Genomic DNA, 14571 nt, shown 5'->3' with positions numbered 1-14571 from the left:
AAGCTTAGAAGTTTTAGGAGGCCATCCACACTGCCAGGGGCCAGGGAGAAGCGGAGAGGCCACGGGGGTAGCAATGTGCTGCCGCATCATCCGAGCCATGCAATTGCTGACGGCCCTGGGTCTGTTCCCTTCCAATGGGAGAAAGACCAGTTTTCCTCCAGCATCAGGAGATTCTCGCAGCCAATGCGAGGCCAGACCCCAGTGACTCACCCCACAGTGTGTAGTTTCTCAAGCAGATGTTCCGGGACCACATGAAAGCTGGCAGGGTATTACTATCTGGTTTAATGTTCCTTCTTTTGTTACCATTCCTGATATAAGGGGTGGGGGTGGGGGGGACTGGGACGGGGGTTGGGGATTGAAGGAAGCATCCGTTTACAGTCCGGGGTGGGGGGGGGGCCCTTCTCCCAGGCAGCTCGGCCCTTGTTGGCCCTGCTGGGGTGGCAGGGGACGGCAGTGCTTCCCAGGAGCAAATCTGGGGGCTCCCCCTCTTCTTCTTGCTTTTCCATCCAGAAGGTTAATTTTACGGGAATTCATTGCAGTTCAGTGTATGGGGCCAGCAGTGGAGAGGAAAGGAACAACTCCATGGCAACCAGCTTATAAACCTTCAGGCCCCCGGCGGCCTCCTGGGGACTCCTTGCCCTCTCGGGACCCTGAACATGAACCAAGTCTCACACCTCCAACCCCCGGGATGGAGACTCAGCCGGGAAATGTGGGTTAAGTCAGGAAATAGGATGGACCCTCTTTCCTCCACTTCAAGATACACTTCGTAAGTTTTTCAAATTATTTTGTATATTCTTACTAAACTTTCAGATGTTAAAAAAAAAAAAAGAACAGTACAATGAATCTCCACATACACATCACCCAGCTTGCATAATTATCCATATTAAGCATTTTTGAAATTGGGACACATTTAGGGTCAGTAGATATGTTTAATGTACCTTTCCCCCCAACCAAAGTTATTTTTTAAATCAACGGAGGTTTTTGACAGCTGGTCAGGGACGAAGGAGTTGATGCAAATGAACGGGGAAGGAAGTCAACGGGGAAACAACCTTGCCCTTGAGCAAGTTTCCTTATACTATTAACCACCCAAGAGCCCTTTTGCTATTTTCTTCCCATTGGCTTTGGGCTTTGAAGGGTTTTTCCTACTAAATGCCATTTATTATCGTGTTCCCCGGTTTAAAAATAATTAAAAACGAATTGCAACATATACACAAATGTTCATAGCAATAGTGTGCACAATAGACAGAAGCATAGTAACAACCCAAATGTCCGCTGACAGACGAATGGATAAAGGAAATGTGGTGAAGTCGTGCAATGGAAGAGGCTTAGAAAGGAAGGCCATTCTGACACATGCTAGAACAGAGATGAACCTCATTTAGAGAGAAACAAGCCAGACACAAAAGGAAATACATTGCATGATTCCACTTATGTGAGGTTTCCAGTATAGTTAAGTTCGTAGAGACAGAGGTGGGGTAGGGGCCCCTAGGGGCTGGGGGCAGCGGAGGATGGGGAGTTACTGGGTACAGAATTTCTGGTTGGGGTCACGAAAATATTCTGGAAATGGATAATGATGATCGCTATACAACATTGTGAATGTACTTAATGCTACTAAATATCCACTTAGAAATGGTAAATTTTATGTTCTGTGTGCTTTATCACAATACATTTCTTTTTTTAAAAATTTTTTTTAATGTTTATTCATTTTTTGAGAGACAGAGAGAGACAGAGCATGAGTTGGGGAGGGGCAGAGAGAGAGGGAGACACAGAATCTGAAGCAAGTTCCAGGCTTTGAACTGACAGTGCAGAGCCAGACGCAGGGCTCAAACCCAACCGTGAGATCATGACCTGAGCCGAAGTCGGACGCTTAACCGACTGAGCCACGCAGGCGCCCCAATAGATTTCTTTTTTTTGTTTGTTTTTAAAGGCAAACTTATGGGGTGCCTGGGTGGCTCAGTCGGTTAAGCGTCCGACTTCGGCTCAGGTCATGACCTCACGGTCCGTGAGTTCAAGCCCCTCTCCGTTGCACTCTGTGCTGACAGCTCAGAGCCTGGAGGCTGTTTCAGATTCTGTGTCTCCCTCTCTCTCTGCCCCTACCCCTCTCACGCTCTGTCTCTGTCTCTGAAAAATGAATAAACCTTTAAAAAATTAAAATAAAAAAAGGGAAAATTATGAAGGATTTCTAAGTGGTGACAGCAGAGCGTTAAACCAAATGTGGGCCTTTCTGAGCACGTGACTGTGTGACCGCCCAGGTTATATGCCCGGGAAGCCACTCTGACAGACTGGCACTGGAGACACAGAGGCAGATAGAACTGGGGTCTGCTGGCCAGGAGCGTGGGCAGCCCCAGACCCCGAGACTCCTCACTCTGACACTGGCGGCTGGAAGAGCTCCTGATGGGCATGTCCTAACTTGGGTTCGAGGCCTGGTTCCATCTCCTGTTCTAGGTCTTGTCCTTCCCTGCAGTGAAGGTCATCATGTTCAGCTGGCTTAACTTCCTCCCCGTTGATGCAAGAATCAAACGAGAAAATGCCACGTCCTGGTCCCTACGAGAGCATCAGGGTGGTGCAAATAGAAGCCATTGCGATCAGAGTGCAAATGCCACAGGGAGGTGTTCCCTGGTGCCCCTGCCCTTTGCAAGGTGACAACCGCTCTGGGCTGAGAGTGTTGGCGGTAGGAGAGTCGGAAGCAGAAATACTGATAAGGAGCAACGATCACGGGATCAGCCCACGCCTCACCCCCTTCCCAGGAAGAGGGTCTGGAGTTTCTCGTTCTGGAATTACCCATGGTAAGGAAGAGCCTCTTGACTTCCCGACTTTTGTTTTCAGTCTCTGCTTGTAAACAGAGATGTCAGCTCTGTGGGCTGTCACAGCTCTGCCCAGACTGCCGTTCGACCAGCCTTCCTCAAGGTGCCTAGCATGGGACAGGTTGCTGGCCGTTCCCTTTCAGCAATGGCCCTGAGAAAGCTTAGGGCCACTTTTGTGGCCCCTCCTCCAGCTGCAGGGGCCGATCCCCCTTGGCTTTCAATTTCTTTTTCTTCCTTTCATTGTCCCTGGACCTTCTTGGGTGTGTATAGACACTCCTTGAGAAACTGTCAGGAAATATCACTATGTAAATAAAAACAAAAAACAGAGGCGCCTGGGTGGCTCAGTGGGTTGAGCGTCCGACTTCAGCTCAGGTCATGATCTCACAGCTCGTGAGTTCGAGCCCCGCGTTAGGCTCTGTGCTGACAGCTCAGAGCCTGGACCCTGTTTCAGATTCTGTGTCTCCCTCTCTCTCTGTCCCTCCCCTGTTCATGCTCTGTCTCTCCCTGTCTCAAAAATAAATAAACGTTAAAAAAATTTTTTTTAAATAAATAAATAAAAATAAAAACAAAAAACAAGGACAACTATAGCTCTTGTCCTAACTAAATGTAGAAATAGGTAAATTCCTAACAGACCATAGCCTTTGCTCATGTGACAGTGACATGCACATCACTGTCATCAAATAACTTTAATCTAATCACGTGCGTGGCTTTTGGGCCCTGGTTTCTCCTTGTGTCAAGCAGGGATAATATTTACTACTTGCTCAGAGGTGTTGTAGAGACCAAATGAAATTTGCTTTAGAAAATCCAAAAACCCCAGGCAGGTGAAACTCACAAAGATGGACCCTGACAGCATATTGGGCACAGAGATCCCCTGAGTGTTGCTTATGCCACCCCACAGGACTGAAGGTTAATGGCTGAATGGATGCAGCAAGTCAGGAGGGCTCTCAGCAAAGCTACATTCTACTCCAGAATATTCTAAGTCTGTTTTCCTTCTAGATCTTCCAGCAAGATGTTTGTCCTATGGTTTTGAGCACCTGGCCCCCTGGTTTGAGAAGCCCTGCCTTCAAATCACATCAGGATTGAGGGCCGCTGTCATACTGCCTGTGTTGGAATTGACTTTAAAATACTTTGGTGTAGGGGAGCCTGGGTGGCCCAGTTGGTTAAGTGTCTGACTCTTAATTTCAGCTGAAGTCACGATCTCACAGTTCATGGGTTCGGGCCCCGCGTCGGGCTCTGTGCTGACAGCTCCGAGCTTGGAGCCTGCTTTGGATTCTGTGTCTCCCTCTCTCTCTGCCCCTCCCCCCCCACTCATGCTCTGTCTCTCTGTCTCTCGAAAATGAATAAACTTTAAAAATAAAACAAAAAAAACCCTTTGGTATAAATAGTATGCTGTATGTATGTGAAAATTAAGTTATATATGTATTTGCTTAGAATAGGTAATAGATTCACATGGTTAAAAATCAAAACGGTAGGGGTGCCTGGGTGGCTCAGTTGGTTGAATGTCTGACTCTTGATATCAGCTCAGGTCATGATCGAGGTCATGGGATTAAGTCCCAAGACGGGCTCTTTGAGGAGCATAGAGCCTGCTTAAGATTCTTCCCAGGGGCACCCGGGTAGCTCAGTCAGTTAAGTGTCTGACTCTTAATTTCAGCTCAGGTCCTGATCTCACAGTTCATGGGTTCAAGCCCCAATGCCAGGCTCTGCACTGACACAGAGGAGCCTGCGTAGGATTCTCTCTCTCCTCTCTTTCTGCCCTTCCCATGGATATACACATGCTCTCTGTCAAAATAAATAAGTAAACATTAAAAAAAAAAAAGAGTCTCTCTCTCTCTCTCTCTCTCTCTCTCTCTCTCTCTCTCCCTCTGCCCCTCTTTCCTGCTGGCATCACTCTCCCCACCCACGCCCCCCCCCCCAAAAAAAATCAAAACACATTATAGTAAGAAGTTTATCTTCCACTCCTATCCTATTGGCCGCATTTCCAATCCCATTTCCCACCCCTACCTCTAGAGGTAACTCATTCGTGTCTGGTGTTTCCTTCCAAAGACTTTTTGCAATTAGAAGCAAGTGCACATATTAACTCTTATTCCGCTCTACCTCCATGTACACAAAACGTGGGCTACTAATGCCTCATACCTCTGCACCTTGCTGCTTGCCCTGAATCCTCCGTCCTGGAAGTTTCGCTTCACCAATTCCCAGACAGCGTCCTTACTTTTTTCTTATTTCAGCAGCAGAGGGGTTCGTTACACAATGGGGCCAAACTTTATGAAAACAGTCCCGTGCTGGTGGGTGTTTTGGTTGTTTCCAGGTGTAAGCAAGATTCAGATACCTTTGGCAAATGAAGAGGCTCAATCATTAACGCATGAGATGTTAGAAATAAGTTTTAGCTCTTCCTTGGGTAATTGAGCGTTGCTCAGTGTGGTTAGCTAGAAGGACGTTAGGGCATCCACCACCCTTGCAAGACCAGGCTTGGCCCCTCTGGAATACAGCCTGGGTGTTGAGTTCCACCTGGTCCTGGGTTTCCCCACTTCACGGAGGGCTCTGTTGCCGGACTCATGGAACGTCGGCCGATTCCATCATCCTTGACTTTACAAGAGCAGGTTACATAGACTGCTTTTTTGCAGGCTTGCTCCTGGCAGAATTTGGTGGAAGACTTGCTTTTGTTGGAACACGCCATCACATGGAGAAGTTGGAGGAACGGGTCGAATGACCTCTATCTTTTCCCCTTTCCTGGAGTTCACTGAGAGAACATGACAGATGCTAGCAAAGCGACCAAATTAGCTTCAGCCGCTCCCAACAGTCATGGAGTCATGTCTTGCCCAAGAGTCAGAGTGCAAGTTAAAAATCAAATAAAAATTACCCTTGAAAATCCCTTAAACATTCCCAAAATGACCTCCCACGTGGTTTTGTGTATATAGCCCTTAATGAGTTCCTGTATTTGTTAGTCAAGAACGCTCTAGGACCCTTAGTTTATCCTTTCCTTTCCTCTTCAAGGACCTTGGCAAAAACCGTCATCCACCTACCTGGTCACACGCAGACAGGTTACACTTTCCCTGCCACTGCTCAGAAACCACATACAATGGCCCACGCGTTGATCCCGTGGGTCTGGCTGGCTCTGTTCCAGGCCGGACCACCTTCATCACTGTGCACCACGGCCACCCAAGAGCAGGGAGGCCTACAGGGTTAGGGTATAAGTCCCAGCAGTTACGTGGCACAAATTCTGTGCCTTCCATGCAGATTGGCAGGGACTCTCCAGGGACCTAGATACTAAAACCGAAACAAAGACAACTGAACGGCACATGAGGAGCTGGGAATGGGGAAAGAAAGCCAACACTCTTTTTTTTTTTTAACGAATAACTCTGCTAGAAGTAAAATTTTAAAAAAATAAAGGTAAGGGACAGTTTCAAAGGTATGGCCATCTTTTAATATTCTAAAAATTCTAAAATGATGTGTGGGGAACATAGAGTTTCAAGGAAAAACTGCTAATGTAATGGCACAGTGTTAAAGAAGACAAAAACCCACAACGGATCACACAGAGTTTTCTGTTCACTGACTTTAGCTAACCAAGACGCTCACCTAAGAGAGAACACAACGAAACGGTTGTTACAATGATGGGATTACACGTAAACAGGTTTCTTTCTCTTTTCTGTGCTTTCCAGTTTTCTGGGTCCAGTTCTATTGTTCCGGTAGTTACAAAAAACTATAAAAGCATGAAAGGTACGCGAACGAGTTAGACAAAAGATATAAAGAATAACAATGGGTGAATCAAAATTACTTAAAGGTACCACTGGACTTGTTAAAAGTTTTTGCTGAGGGGTGCCTGGGCGGCTCAGTCGGTTAAACGTCTTGATTTCAGCTCCGGTCATGATCTCACGGTGTGTGAGTTCGAGTCCCGCACATCTCAGTCTCTGAGCTGACAGGGTGGAGCCTGCTTGGGATTCTCTCTCCCTTTCTCTCTCTCTCTCTCTCTCTCTGCCCCTCCCCCATGCTCTCTCTCTCTCTCTCTCTGACTCTCTCTCTCAAAATAAATAAACTTAAAAAAAGTAAATTTTTTGCTGAGTCTCTGTTCCAAATGCAGAGAGAGGGGGTGGGGCAGGGATCTTAGCCCTTTATATTCAAGCAAATGCATTGGAAGGAAACTAAAAGGGCCCAGACTGCTGCGTCTTGGGCAGAAGGCTTGCCAACAGCTCCTGGTGGCCCAAGGCACAGGAAACGGGCAGAGCTGGGGGCAGACAGCCAGCAGGCATTCCACACGTGGGTGTTTCCTCCACCATCTGAACAGGGAAGGAGCTTGTACTTCAGCCGCTCCTCGGCCCCTTGGCAGTTTCCAGACCATGAGGCCCTGGCACCGGCAGCAGGGAGTCAGGAAGCCCCCAGGAAGTGCCAAGACTGGCTCTGGCCCCCGGCAGCTTGGCAGGGTGCTATCCTGGGGTCAGGCTCAAGTTTCTGGGAAAGTGCCTAGAACTGCAGGTCTGTGGTTTTTCTCAGTAGAAAGCCCACACTTCCCTTCTGAGTATGGGAAGCCGAATGCGGCTGGCTGTGGGAGCAAGCATCTTCCTGAGGACTGGGGGCCGGAATACCCTGGGTCCCCTCCGTGACATTGCCGGTGGCCTCCCTCCGGTCTCCTGTGCTCAATAGAAAACCGTGGAGCCCGGTCCAGCCTGATTCCTACCTAAATGGGAAGCCATGGCACGAAGTGAAAATCTTCACAGGTTCCCAAAAGCCTGCCATGTGCCGGACTTTGCAAGGTTCAAGAACCTTGCAATTACACTTTGCAAGGTTCTAGGCTAATGGGAGAGAGGAAATGTCTACACGGGACGTCACGTGGATGTACTAAGTATCCTCAAAGGGGGGGCCTCTTCCAGCCTCTTTAATTGAATGGCAATCACATCAAGATTTTGAATAAGTCTCTCTTTCAGGTCACTTTCCCCAGTTGCAAACCGCCCAGTACAGTGACATGCTTTTTCTAGGAACTTCAAGGAGACTTCGTCTATTTAAAAATTTTTTTTTAATGTTTATTTATTTTTGAGAGAGACAGAGACAGAATGCGAGTGGGTTAAGGGCAGAGAGAGAGGGAGACACAGAATCCGAAGCAGGCTCCAGGCTCTGAGCTGTCAGCACAGAGCCCGACGTGGGGCTCGAACTCACGAGCTGTGAGATCATGACCTGAGTCGAAGTCGGACGCTCAACCGACTGAGCCACCCAGGCGCCTCTGCTTTGTCTATTTTTAAACTAATATACACTGCAATACCCCCAGGAGGATGAATTAGGCTTCAAAACAGTGAGACAGGAAGGAGTGCCGGTGCAAATATTCTGGGTCAGAAAGCACGTGACTGGAGCTAACAGAGATGAAGATGGGTGGATGTGCAGAAAAAAACCATTGAGCTCACTCGGCAAATGGGAAGCTCGAGAAGGTGAAGACAGCCAGGCGGCCACAGCCTTTCAGAAACTCTTTTTAAGCTGTTCTGGATTAATTAACAACTGTTTGGGGGCATTTCCAGAAACTGTCCAGAGGTCAAGCAAGTGTGAACCCAGCCACGACTGTGTCTTCACCACTACTTGGGACTGAGCAGGGTTTCTGCCTGCAAATTGCCCTTAACTTGTGCAGAGGCTGCCTTTCAACCACAAGGCAACCGGCCAGCCCTGTCTGGGGGCTATTTTCCGATCCATCCAGAAGCAAAATAGCTGTGTATTGCTCAGAGGGGGTGTAACTTCTTGATCTAATAAGCTGATTGGTAGGATTTTCCTTCCCTCTCTCCTCTACCTCCCCATGTCCCTGACCCCTACACTTCTGTCTGGCTACCAGCACAGACAGCCTCAAAGTCGTGCAGAAAGGTCGCATCTCAGGCTGACATCTTTTAAATGTTATATGACTTAAAACTTCACAGATTCACATGATGGGGTGCCCGGCTGGCTCAGTCGGAATTGCATGCAGCTCTTGATCTCAGGGTCATGAGTTCGAGCGCCACGTTGGGTGTTTTATGGAAACGGATTACCATATGATCCAGCAATTCCACTTCTGGGTATATGCCTTAAAGAATTGAAAGCAAGATCTCAAAGAGATATGTGTACACCCACGTTCATAGCATTATTCATAGCGACCAAAACGTGGCAATGTCCTACCCCAATGTCCTGGATGGATGAATGGGTAAACAAAACGTGGTCTATCCATTCAACATCATCTTATTCCATCTTAAAAGGGAATAAAATTTGGACTGGTGTTACAACTTGGACAACCTTCAGAAATATGCTCAGTGAGGGGCGCCAGGGTGGCTCAGTCAGTTGAGCGGCCCGCCTCAGCTCAGGTCATGATCTCACGGTTCGTGAGTTTGAGCCCCACATCGGGCTCACTGCTGTCAATGCTGAGCCCGCTCTGGATCCTCTGTCCCCCTCTGTCTCTGCTCCTCCCCTGCTCATTTTCTCTCTCACTCGCTCATAAACAAATACACATAAAGAAAGATGTTTTTGTTTTTAAAAGAAAATACGCTCAGTGAAATAAGCCAGACACAAAAGGACCACCATGGTATGATTCCACTTAAACGCGGTACCTGGAGAGGTCAAATTCATGGAGACAGAAAATAGGACGGTGGCTACCGTGGCCTGGGAGATGTTATTGTTTAACGCATACGGAATTTCTCTTTGGGGATTTTAATGCATTTTTATGCATTTTAATGCATACAGAACTTCTGTTCTGGAGAAGGATGGTTACACAACAATGCGAATGCACTTAACGCTGCTTGAACTGAGCACTTAGAAATGGCTAAGTGGATCAATTTTATGTTATGTATATTTTACCACAATAAAAAAAAAACGTTGAAAAACAAATAATGAAAGAAAAATTCACAGACCTCTCGGGAACAGTGAATTATAAAATATTTAAACAATGTAGAAAACTCCCCCTTGATCACTCTGCACTCCAGTCGACGTTACCGTTGTTTGAGGTGTCTCTCCCTCCACACGGATTGTGTGCATTTTCAGTGGTGTACAGAACCCTATGAATGAACATATTTCTGGGTTTTGTGTAACTTTTGCATCATTATCGTCATGTTCGGCATTGTGTCCAATCAAATTAAATTCCACTCTTCTACATTTATCTTGTTTTATCATGGGACTTTCTCACCATTTTTTCCTCTCTCTCCTGGTTTCCCCATTTCTTCACCCTCATTTCCTCCTTGCCTGACAATTCTGGGCCCAAAGAATCTCCCCTTTCTTTAATTCCTAACCATTTAGAGGCACAAAGAAATCTGGAGAGTCTTTGGTGTGGTCTCAAAGTAGCACATGACCGCTCTCACCCCCACACTGTACCTCATTCGACCTGTCTTGTCTCTGAGTGGATCACTGACCCCCTCATTTACGAGCTTCCCGGGCATTTCCCAGCACTAACAGGTACTGAGAAAGCAGTAAAAAGCAAAGAATAAAACAATCAAAACAGAAAATTCTTGGTTCGTACTTTTCTGGTCCATTTCTGAGGCCTGTCCGACGCTCGGAGGCCCTTGGCAGAGAAGGACATAAGTAAATGTCTGCTTTGCTTCTCTATTTTGCACCTTGTGGTAGCACATGTGTGTTTTTTTTAATTTCATTCCCATGTTTGGAAAATCCGTGAGCCTGCACCACACTCCACTGTGGACCACACGGTGATCCCTTTCCTGGGGGAGCGGCTCCCGGGATACAGGTCCTCACAAACCTGATGCCTGTCTTCAGCAAGCCCCCCGCGGGAAAGAGTCCTTCCAAGAAGATGATTTGAAGATAATCCAAACTACAGCTCAGCAGCGGGGGGGTGGGGCCAGGGTTTTTTGGGAAAGGGTCTTTACGGGAGGCTCCCGGGCCTGCCCGTGAAGGCAGAGCAGGCAAGGCTCTGGAACTCTACCTGGTGGCTACTTGCAAAACGAAAGTTGCGGGTTCTAATGTCATTTTCCAGCAAAAAGACAAACGGGTTTTCTCACGTGTCCTCCTGGAAACCTCTAGAGCCTCTCCCCAGCTGGGTCATTGAACACTAACATGACAGAGGTTGGGTTCAACATTGATCATGGGGCTCTGGAGAGAACAAGGTGCCAGGACTAGTGCTGGTGAGAATCTGGTGAGGATTTTTTTGCTTTTTAAGCTAGTTCTCTGAGGCACAACAGTCTGATGGCTTTCCCCGCCACCCTTCCACCCCACCCATTTATAACTATATTGAGGTATAATCAACATACAATAAACTGTGCATATTTTTTTAAGTTTATCTTTTATGTTTTTAAAAGGCATGTCCTTTCTGATGATTTTTTTTTAATTTTATTTACTTATTTTGAGATGGGGGAGGGGCAGAGAGAGAAGGAGAGGGAGAGAATCCCAAGCAGACCCTGCACTGTCAACACAGAGCCCGATGCAGGGCTCGAACCCATGAACTGTGAGATCATGACCTGGGCCAAAATCAACAGTCTGTCACTTAACCGACCGAGCCACCCAGGCGCCCCTATTTATTTATTTTGAATTAGAGAACACATGAGCAGGGGAGGGGCAGAGAGAGAGAGAATCCCAAGCTGGCTATCAACTCCCAATCCATGCTATCAACTCAGAGCTGGACTCTCATGAACCATGAAATCATGACCTGAGCCAAAACCAAGAGTTGGGCACTTAATGGACTGAGTCACCAAGGCGCCCCTAAACTGTACCTATTTAAAGTGTCCTATCTGGGGGCGCCTGGGTGGCTCAGTTGGTTGAGTGTCCAACTTCAGCTCAGGTCACGATCTCACGGTCTGTGAGTTCGAGCCCCGCGTCGGGCTCTGGGTTGATGGCCCAGAGCCTGGAGCCTGCTTCCAATTCTGTCTCCCTCTCTCTCTGCTCCTCCCCCGTTCATGCTCTGCCTCTCTCTGTCTCAAAAATAAATAAACGTTAAAAAAATTTTTAAAAAATAAATAAAGTGTCCTATCTGATATGTCCTGATACATACAACATATATACCAATAAACCATCCCTTAATCAAGATCATGAACATTTCCATCACCCCTAAAAACTTGCTACTGCCCTTTGGGACCCTTCTGTCCCTCTCCACCCCCACCTCCACCCCCACCCCCAGGCACCCACTGATCTGCTCTTCATCAGATTAGTTTGCATTTTCTAGAGTTTCATACAAACAGAATTGTACAGGATATACTTTTTTTGGTCTGGCCTCTTTCGCCTCAGCATGATGATTTTGAGACTCATTCATGCTGCCGCACGTATCAATGGCTCGTTCATTCCTTTTCGTTGCTTCCAGGTTGAAGCTGTTACCCACAAGGCCGCAAGGAACATTTGTGTACTAGGTTTTGTGGGGACCTGTTTGCCTTTCCCCTCGGGTAATACTTAGGAGTAGAATGGCGGAGTCATAGTAATGGTTTTTTAAACAGAGCCCTGGGGCCTCTGCTCTGGTACAGGGGGGCGGGGGTGTGGGAACAGAGGCCCAGTCCCCCATTTCAAATGCTCCAAGGGTATCTGCACACAGTCAGCTTCCTCCAACAGCCTTCCTTCAAAGATGCGTTGCCAGAGCCATGAGGAAGAAGTTTGAAAATCCAGCTCTCCTTTTAACTATGTTTTAGGTATTATTATTTACTCCATTAGTGTGTAGATGAAGAAACCGAAGCGGTAACAAGCACATGGCCAAGGTGCCACTAAAGTCTTCGTACTTACTTTCCTGGGCCTGGGATTCCAGACCAGTGATTACATCCGCTTCCAATTCATGACTTCCACCTCCCTGGGGACTGTGGACGCTGCTAGAAATATCAGGTTAGCATCAGATAGAATCATAACCCAAATATGTGAACATCTCCCTTTAGAAGCCTGCGAAGCCCAGATACAGCAGACAATTTCCACCAAGGGTCCAGGAAGCATTACTAAGGGGACTTTCCACAGCTGCGGCGTGTTCTTCCAGAGAGTTACTCTCAGAGGCCCTCCAGCCCATCTGAGCCAGACAAAGCTGGAGGGGGAGGGTTTATTACGCCTGTGTGTCTTCCATACTCCAGGAAGTGGGGAGAGGAGAGACTTCTGTAGGGGCCCATCCTCAGCTCACTCCTCCTGCAAGGAAAGTGCACACACCAGCACACTCCAGGCCACACCAGCCTAGCAGAGCAGGTACCCCGTGCAAAGGCCGGGGGCTGAGCTTGGTCATCTCTGTCTGCCCAGCTGTTTGGGATGAGTTACACGCACTGTGGCCTCCTCTGCTCCCAGCTCTCATGGGGTTTACAGACAAGGTGGGAGAGGGAGGCTGGATCACACGGAGCCTCACAGGCTCGGATTTGATCTCCAGAGCAAAAGGAGGCCACAGAGGGGTTTCCGTAAGAAAGGCCTGGTCGTGTTTCAACAAACTGAACACACCTGGGATTCAGGAAGAACAGTGATAATCCATTCTTCAAGAGCTGCCTCTAGTGAAAATAGACCCAAACCAGGTTAAGTATGGAACAAAGGCACAAGCGATTCGATACGCGAGCCAAGAGAGTAACATGGTTAATTCGATTAGAGGATTCAGAGAAGGCTTACTGGAGGAGGGGGCCTTTAAGGTGGACTTTGAAGGGCATGGTGGGTTTGGATGGGCGAAGGGGAGGAAGGAAGGCCTGGATGCCTGGAAGTGGAAGGCCAGCCTCAGGAATAGGTGGCCCAGCAGAGTGCTCCCCACCACCACCACCACCCGGGGTGGGGGGGAGGCAGGAGAAACCGGTTAGGACAGAACCTCACAGTGTATTTAACAGCACGCTGAGGAACTGTGGCTTTTCATGGAGGGAGAAGTAGGCTCAAAGGTGAACCTTGCTCATGCCTCCAGCAGGGATCTGGTGCCAGGCCAGGCGCCCAGATAACATCAGGGCATTACTTCTCACTGGGGGCTCCAGAAAGCTGAGCCTCACTAACTTCTCACATGCAGGTCTTACTTGGGGTCTTTTCTGAGGAACTGAGGGCCACTCAGCTGCAGGCTTTGCCCACCCCCACCCCCTGCATTAAGGAAAATCAGGTTACAGGGTAGGGGGTGGCAATACTATCTATTGATAAAGAAATGAATGAATGAGTATGTAATTAAACTTTCTAGGGGAAGGAAGGCACAAAAGTGTGTGTGTGTGTGTGTGTGTGTGTGTGTGTGTGTAAAAGAACAGAGGTGCAAGCCCTCCCCCCCCCCGCCCCGCACTTCTTGGAGTAACAGGCCTGGGGCACTTTCAAAGAAGAGGAGAGGGTTCTGCATGGGCAGAGGTCTCAGAGCTGTTGTCCTGTGACTCCATGTTCATTACTGCCCTTCCCACGCACCCGCCCCCAACCCCGATCCCCAAGGCCTAGATTCTCCAACATTAGGACAAGCTCCACTCCTGCCCCAGTATAGGACCCACATTCCAAGGGCATGAAGACTCCACTCTCTCTCATGTGGGCAGTAAAAGGAAAGCCCTTCCATATGTCTCCAGCCATTAGTACTCTTTCCCCCAAGACCTGCTTCTCACCGCACCCACGTGTGAAGTCCAGCAGCTAGAGCCTCAGCCCACCCCAAGCCATGCCAGATCGTTCCTCTCGCCCCAAACGCCTTTGTCACTCCCTCTAGCCCCCCTCAGTCCTTAATAGCTTTCCTTAGTACAGGCTGAGGACATGGGCAGTGCTGCCTCCTGATCCCCGATCTCACACTCATACTTCACAGTCAGAAGGCAGCCCAGAGTTACAGTCGCAGCAATTAGGGAGGACCCAAATGGAACCCTGGCTCCTCTCCTCGTCTCTGAGTCTCATCTGTAAATGGGAATGGTAGTTACTTACCTCGCAGGATTACAAGAACCCAATGGCAATATGCTAT

At 48.2% G+C, this 14571-nt stretch overlaps 1 long non-coding RNA gene across 2 annotated transcripts; it reads left to right on the top strand.

Moving 5' to 3' along the window:
• On the top strand, positions 1-4057 carry LOC102901925. Of its 2 annotated transcripts, XR_006588392.1 has the most exons (4): positions 1-266; positions 540-766; positions 2443-2783; positions 3798-4057. It is a non-coding gene; the product is annotated as an uncharacterized LOC102901925 (long non-coding RNA). The 2 variants fall into 2 exon arrangements; XR_002737092.2 differs by lacking the exon at positions 1-266 and having other exon boundaries at positions 404-766.
• Positions 4058-14571: the final 10514 nt, after the last annotated feature.

Source organism: Felis catus, chromosome D3 (genome assembly GCF_018350175.1).
Source record: "Felis catus isolate Fca126 chromosome D3, F.catus_Fca126_mat1.0, whole genome shotgun sequence".
Taxonomy (NCBI): domain Eukaryota; kingdom Metazoa; phylum Chordata; class Mammalia; order Carnivora; family Felidae; genus Felis; species Felis catus.
Note: the sequence above shows the minus strand (reverse complement) of the source record. Positions and strands in the feature narration are given on the sequence as shown.